The sequence below is a fragment of the Euphorbia lathyris genome, chromosome 5 (assembly GCF_963576675.1).
Source record: "Euphorbia lathyris chromosome 5, ddEupLath1.1, whole genome shotgun sequence".
Lineage (NCBI taxonomy): Eukaryota > Viridiplantae > Streptophyta > Magnoliopsida > Malpighiales > Euphorbiaceae > Euphorbia > Euphorbia lathyris.
This window is the reverse complement of record NC_088914.1, coordinates 9,831,446-9,839,767: the sequence shown is the minus strand read 5'-3', so window position 1 is coordinate 9,839,767 and position 8,322 is coordinate 9,831,446. Positions and strand designations below refer to the sequence as shown.

Below are 8,322 nucleotides of genomic sequence, written 5' to 3'. Positions count from 1 at the left end.
TCTATCTCTCAAAGTTTGGTAATCAGTTGGGGTTGTAAAATGGAGCACCTTAGATTGACCACCAACGTATATCATAGTGTCCATGGGCCCCTCTTTTTTCCATTCTCCATCCCACGAAACCATACACAGACAAATATTCGGGGTGGACATATTTCTGCATTACCATAAACACATAAGTAAATTATATATTATATTATTGTAACTAAACGAAGAAAGTTAACGAAAATTATATATTATTGGTATTCACACTTCAAACTATGAGATATGCCGATATATGTCGATGCAACTTGCATATAGACACATATCGGCGCATATACGTCGATACGGCTCATATATCGACGTATATCGACGGAATATGAATAGCCGTTTTTCTAGAATGATCTGTTAAGCAGTGCCTTAAATGCATGTAATGATCACTTTGACTATCACGCTAAGCATTAAATACGTCGATATATGCCGATACAACATAGATTTCGACACCTATCGGCACGTATCTGCGAAGTATTGTCGGTATGAATGTCGATACGGCTTATATATCGACGTATATCGACGGAATATGAATAGACGTTTTTCTAGAATACTCTATTAGTGAGTATTAAATGCAGGTAATGATTAATTTGACTTTCACTCTTCTTCGAATGTCACTCTTATTCGAATATCACTCTATAGTCTGTTGAGATTCCCCATGCATATTATAGTTCCTTCATCTATAAATAGACTCATTACCTGTTCATACTTTATTATTCATTCTCAAGTTTATCCAAAAACAATGGCAGCGACACCACCGGGATCACCAGAGTCGCCGCCACCACCACCACCTCATCCTCTGCCTGAGTTCGAAGAACTCATGGCTTCTTTCATTGTCTTGGGCTGCAGAAGAGACGTCTGACCTTCTGGAGTCAGTCATGGCCCAAAACAGGCGGCTGAGGAGGACAGTAAGGCGCCTTAAGCGGGACTTGGAGAAGTCCAAGAAGGACTACGCTGAGGTGTTAATGGGTCCTGAGTACCAATAATTGTGTTTTTTTTTTTGTTTTTAATGTTTACGTACTTATATTAGTTGTTCTGTGTTTGTTTCTTTTTTTGTTTATGTATTTTGTGTTTGTTACTCTGTTTTTTTCGTTTTTTTATGTTTTATGTATTTCTTTCCTTTTTAATATATAATATAAAATTATGGTTATGTTTTATGTGCTTTGTGTTTGAATTTTATGATTTAGAATGGAAAATCACACATCTCTGTATGTCGATATGCATCTTGTATCGACAGTATCGACTGTAGATACCTATTTTGTCCGGGATAAATTATCATATTTTTTCTGATTTCACGAGTCTAAGCCAATTTATTTCGTGAATATTTTTATTGCGGATAGTTACTTAATACATTAATATTTGCAAAAGGAAACTGAAATTGTGTATATAATCCTTATAATCGATTAAATGTTTATGTTATAAATATTAAATCAATTAATTAGGATGTCCATTATTAATTAAAGGAATGTTATTTCTTTGATTAAATATGAATGAAATAGTGTTTAATTATATTAATAGAATTATAGTAAAATATGAAATAATCAAATTGTAAAATAGTAATTATTTTTTAATTGTAAATTCTCGGTTAAATAATTAAAAAACGAAATAAAATCTATATACTAAATGCTTATGTGATGAAAATAACAAATATGAATGAACAGTATATCTTATTAAATGGTTTGAAAAAATTATAAGGGTCCAAAAGCCCAAATCCATATCCAAAACCCATAAGCTATCCATTAATGTTTGAAATACACTAAACTAACTAACGAAGTTTAACACTAATTAATAAGCATTTTATGTTAAATAATTGAAAAATCTGCCTATATAAAAAGGCTTGTGGACCCAAAATAGGGGGACAGAAAAAACAAGAGGAAGTCATTTAGGAAAATCTGCAGCTTCTTCTCTCTTGCTGGTCTTCCAAAAAGGTAAAATCACGCTTTCTATTCCTGTCACTTTCTGTTTTGTTCCTTTGTCACTTGGACCCTTTTTTTTATTACTGTGAAAACCCTAAGACCCCAGAACCACCTTAAAGACAGAAGCTTTATAAAAAAAAAATGACGTTTTTACAGTGAAAGCCTAAAACTCCGAAAACCAAAGATAGCAACACCAACTTTATAAAAAAGGAGACCCTTTTTCACAATAACACCAGATTCAACACCAAAAATAACACCAGGTTCAGAGAACCATACACAAAAATGAATTACAAACTAGCAAGGAGACAAATTTCTTCATTAATAAATCTGGAAAACCCCGTAAATGTCATCAGAATACAAGTTGAGCGCAATATTCGTAACAAAAAACCATCCCCGCGTCCTCTGGTTCGTAACAAGTTAATGAGTCGCCAAGATCTGCATCCCGAGCCCTAGGAACTCAGAAAAACACGAGAAAAAGTTAAGAAACGGGGAAGGAACGAACGTAAACAAAAAAATATATCTCAGACCCGATTTACCTTAGGAGAAACTAGATCGGGGGTGGATCGGACCTCTAAGGAGCCGAGCGACGGCCGTCCGCCTGTAAACTCCTTAAACGGCACGGATCAGAGGCGGTTCAGCTCTGTTTCACCGGCAAACACAAAAATGGCCATCAGAACGACCCGCTCGAAACGAGAAAGAAAAGAAAGGGGGATAGGAGGAAAATGCGAGAACTTACCGTAGATTCGCCGCAGACGGAAAGATCGGAACAGATCTGCGCAAACGCGAGAGGCCCGGCGCTCCGGCTTCGAAATGAAGAAAGGAGAGAGCTGCCCGGAGTTGAGAGTCTCTGCTCACGGTGAGAGAGGTCGGCCATAGGAGTTGAAGGTCAAGTGCCGTCTAGGGTTAGGAATTGGAAAGAAGGAAGAAGATGAAGCGGAAATGGTGGCTGCTGGAACAAATGAGGAAGTAAAACCCTAAATCCAAATTTATACCCTTTATTTTCATTCTGACCCCTTAATTTATCAGTGTTAAAAAACTAACCCCGTTTTGTTTAATTTCGTCAATTAAGTCCCTCCGTGTTTTGATCAGGCCCCCCTAACGTTTTTAAATAAGTTCAATCGAGTCCCTCCGAATCACACTTACCCCCTCTCATTTTATTGCTTTATGAATTCGGACCCCCTATTATTTTAATTGCTTCGATAAGGTCCCTCCACGTTTTAATTAGGTCTCTACTTGTTTAGAGTAAGTTCAATCAAGTCCCTATTAATTACCTATCACTCCCCATGTTTTATTAATTTGTGAATTCGGCCCCCCATTATTCTAATTGTTTAGATTGACTCCCTTTATATTTCAATTTGACCCCTTCTAATTATATTTCGCCCCTTCCTGTTTATTTAGTTCATCAATTTGACTCCTTTCATTTTATTTGCTAATTTGGACCCTTCATTACTTAATTTCATATTACCCACTTAGTTCAACCAATTTATTTTCACGTGACATATACGTGTTATACCATTAGTAAAAATCATTTGTTTTCATATGTTTAAATTTAATCTACATCTTTCTTTTACAAAAAATTAAACGACTTGATTTATAACCCTATGTTATAGGAATATAAGTTAAACGTGCACGAAACTAACAAAGTTAATGCGAATCGATTTATATCTTTATGTCATAGAGGTATGAAAACGATAATAAAAATAAAACTTAATTAACGCGAAATGTTTCCATTTTATGTATGTGCTACAAGGGTATAAAAAACAAAAAATGAAAAAGTAAAGAGTTAATTCGTAGTTCTATGTTATAGAAATACGAATTAAACGGTACTAAATAAACGAAAATTGAACGAGTTAATTCACAGTTCTATGTTATAGGAATATGAATTAACCGTCACCCAAATTACATAAAATTAAACGTGTTAATTCGTAAGTGTATGTTATATAAATGCGAATTAAATGTTGTCCAAATTATTAAAATTATAAGGATACAATTAATGATTTAACGTTACATAAATATTAAATACCTACGACATTAACCATGTAATTAAATTATATGCCGTTATCATATTATGAAAGTACAAATAAAATTGAGATAAATCAAATAAATTTAACACAAAAACCACATCTTTTAGTACCAATGTTTGGGCGGGGTAGGGTGATTAATCGAGTTTTTCTTCCCTACACGTAACCGACAAACGAACCTAAAAATCTTTATTTCGCAGACCCCCCTTATCCATAAAAATTCAACCATTTCCGGTGTCCAATCACGCCTTAATTCTTATTGGTGGCGACTCTAAAAAATAGTTTTAATTAGGAAAAAACTATTCAACGATTCAACTTCCGGCGTTCGCGCGTGAAAAATCCGATAGCGACAGCTGGCGACTCTGCTGGGGACCTGTCAAGCTAATTTGATATGTGATTTGTGTTGATTTGTTTGTTTACTTTATATGTTTTTTTTGCTTTATTAATATACGTGATGTATTTTCATTATCATTATTATGTCATTTTTTTTTATTTATCACATTGTTCAATACATATTATAATCCTCACTATCACACGAACATTCAAAGGCCAGGTTCTGGTCTTACCCTTTTTTAGGATTTTAGGTGAGAACAAAGTAGGGGTGCCGCCATGGGAAACCTGATTAGGCCCGTGAAACGTTCTCAACTCAAACTGCTTTCTTTCCAAGTTTTAGCGGGAAAGATTTTACTAAATCCGGTTCGGGAGTTAGTATCAAAAAATGGTTTGAGAACCCACCCATTAGAATTAGACCAAAAGCTATTCCATGGAAGCTATCCCCTTTTCTTCAATAATATCCATTAAGAATGCACTATATTGCCATATATTTTAGAAGAAGAATAATTTGTTTTAATTAAAATGAGACTATTATATATCTAATGAAGAAATGTAAAAAAAAAAAAATCTTTTTATATGGTTTATATTGCCATATATTTTAGAAGAAGAATAATTTGTTTTATTAGTGACAATATATATATATATATATATATATATATATATATAGGGTGAGATCCAGCGTGACAAGGGTTTAAGTTGTGACAAGGAGCTTATTGTATGACATAACAAAACTACGTAGTTTTGATAATAATTAAAAATGGCAAGGTGGCAAATTGGTAAATAAAATGAAAGAGATGATAGAGAAAATTGTTTTATTTTTTTTCTTTAAAATGCATTTTCCCAACTTTTCTAACTTCGTTTTTCAAAAAATTTTATACCGTTGGACTCGTCTTAATTAAACTGTCATTTTAAGATTTATGAAGCTCAAGTTCCGGTGAATGGAATCCGGGTGGGCGTTTTCCGGCGAGCAAAAAAGTGTTCAGAAAATTCTCAAAAAATTTCAGAAAATGTAAAATATTATTCTAAGAAATTTTAATTCTTGGGTCGAAGTGAGATTTCTTACAATTTAGTCCCAATAAAACTTTTTCCTTAATTTTATCCATTTTACATGCTTCAACAATTTGTTGGGACTATACCGTAAGAAATCTCGCTCCGATCCAAGAATTAAAGTTTCTTAGAATAATGTTTTACATTTTCTGGAATTTTTTGAGAATTTTATGGGCACTTTATTTCTCGCCAGAAAACGCCCACCCGGATTCCGTTCACCGGAATTTTTTTTACTTGAGCTTCAGGGATCTTAAAATGACCGCCTAATTTAGAAGAGTCTAATAGTATCAAAATTTTTAAAAAACAAGGTTAGAAATATCGGGAAAATGTATTTTTAAAAAAAGAAATAAAACATTTTTCGGTTGGAACAATACAAGTATTATGTTGGAACAAATGGTACACTGATTTGGAACAATGTAAGTAGAACAAAAAACATGCCCAGAAAATTATCAAAAAAATTTGAAAACATGTAAAACATCATTTTAAGAAACTTTAATTCTTGACTCAAAGCGAAATTCCTTACAGTTTTGACCCAATAAATTGTTGAATCGTGTAAAATGGATAAAATTAAGGAACAAGTTTTATTGGGACTAAACCGTAAGAAATTCCGCTTTGATCTAAAAATTAAAGTTTCTTAGAATAATGTTTTACATTGTTTGGAAATTTTTGAGAATTTTTTGAGCACTTTTTGTCTCGCCAGAAAACGCCCACCCGGATTCCGTTCACTGGAATTTTTTTTACTTGAGCTTCAGTGATCTTAAAATGACTGTCTAATTTAGACGAGTCTAATAGTATAAAAATTTTCGAAAAACGAGGTTAGAAATGTCAGGAAAATGTATTTTAAAGAAAAGAAATAAAACAATTTTCTGTTGGAACAATATAAGTATTATGTTGGAACACATGGTACACGGATTTGGAACAACGTAAGTAGGAAAAAAAATATATCCAGAAAATTATCAAAAAATTTCAAAACATGTAAAACATTATTTTAAGAAACTTTAATTCTTGGCTTAAAGCGATATTCCTTACAATTTTTACCCAACAAATTGTTGAAGCATGTAAAATGGATAAAATTAAGGAAAAAAATTTATTGGGACTAAACCGTAAGAAATCTCGCTTCGACCCAAGAATTAAAGTTTCTTAAAATAATGTTTTACATATTTTGGAATTTTTTGAGAATTTTTTTTCTTACCGGAAAACGCTCACCCGGATTCCGTTCACCGGAACTTGAGCTTCATGGATCTTAAAATTACCGTTTAATTAAGACGAGTCTTACAGTATAAAATTTTTTGAAAAACGATGTTAGAAAAGTTAGAAAAATGCATTTTAAAGAAAAAAAATAAAACAATTTTCTCTTTCCTTTATTTACAAATTTACCACTCCTTTTGGTTAATTACAAAATTGGTCCTTGTCACACAATAAGGCTTCTCACATCATAGGAAATGTGTCACACATGATCTCTCCTCTATATATATATATATATATATAGATGATTTCAGGTGTGACACATCTCTTATGGTGTGACAAACCTTATTGTGTGACAAAGACTAATTTTGTAATTAACCAGAAGGAGGTTGCAAATTTGTAAATAAAAGGAAAAAGAAAATTGTTTTATTTTTTTTCTTTAAAATGCATTTTCCCAACTTTTCCAATCTTGTTTTTTAAAAAATTTTATATTGTTGAACTCGTCTTAATTAGACGGTCATTTTAAGATCCCAGAAGTTCGAGTAAAAAAATTTCCGGTGAATGGAATCCGACGATCTGTTTTTCTGTGAGAAAAAATATCCAGAAAATTCTCAAAAAATTCTAGAAAATGTAAAACATTATTCTGAAAAACTTTAATTCTTGACTCAAAATAAGATTCCTTACGGTTTAGTCTCAAATCAACGGAATCCGGCGGCTAGATAGGCGTTTTCCGATAAAAAAAAACTGAAAGTGCCCAGAAAATTCTCAAACAATTCCAAAAAATGTAAAATATTATTTGGAGAAACTTTAATTCTTGAGTCGAAGTAGGATTTCTTACGGTTTAGTCCCAATAAAACCTTTTCCTTAATTGTATCCATTTTACATCCTTCAACAATTTATTGGGTCAAAACCGTAAGAAATCCCGCTTCGGCCCAAGAATTAAAGTTTATTAGAATAATATTTTACATTTTTTGAAAATTTTCTGGGCACTTTATTTCACGCCAGAAAACGCCCATCCGGATTCCGTTCACCGGAATTTTTTTTACTTGAGCTTCAGGGATCTTAAAATGACCGTCTAATTTAGACGAGTCTAATAGTATAAATTTTTTCGAAAAACGAGGTTATAAATATCGGGAAAATGTATTTTAAAGAAAAGAAATAAAACATTTTTCTGTTGGAACAATATAAGTATTATGTTGGAACAAATGGTAAACTGATTTGGAACAATGTAAGTAGGACAAAAAACGTGCCCAGAAAATTATCAAAAAATTCCAAAACATTTAAAACATCATTTTAAGAAACTTTAATTCTTGGCTCAAAGCGAGATTCCTTACCGTTTTGACCCAATAAATTGTTGAAACATGTAAAATGGATAAAATTAAAGAAAAAGTTTTATTGGGACTAAACCGTAAGAAATCCCGTTTCGACCCAAGAATTAAAGTTTCTTAGAATAATGTTTTACATTTTCTGGATTTTTTTGAGAAATTTCTAGGCACTTTTTTTTTCGCCGGAAAACGTCCACCCGGATTACATTCACCGGAAATTTTTTTACTTGAGCTTCATGGATCTTAAAATGACTGTCTAATTTAGACGAGTCTAATAGTATAAAATTTTTTGTAAAACGATGTTAGAGATGTCGGAAAAATGCATTTTAAAGAAAAGAAATAAAACAATTTTCTCTATCCTCTCTTTCATTTTATTTACAAATTTGCCACATTGCCCTTTTTAATTATCATCAAAACTACGTAGTTTTTTTATGTCACACAATAAGCTCCTTCTCACACCCTAACCCC

At 32.4% G+C, this 8,322-nt stretch overlaps 1 long non-coding RNA gene across 1 annotated transcript; it reads right to left on the bottom strand.

Moving 5' to 3' along the window:
* Window positions 1-2,050: 2,050 nt before the first annotated feature.
* LOC136230041 (uncharacterized) lies at window positions 2,051-2,912 on the bottom strand. Its single transcript, XR_010689243.1, has 3 exons — window positions 2,680-2,912; window positions 2,480-2,583; window positions 2,051-2,392 (listed from the first exon to the last, which is right to left on the bottom strand). It is a non-coding gene; the product is annotated as an uncharacterized lncRNA (long non-coding RNA).
* Between the last annotated feature and the right edge of the window lie 5,410 nt (window positions 2,913-8,322).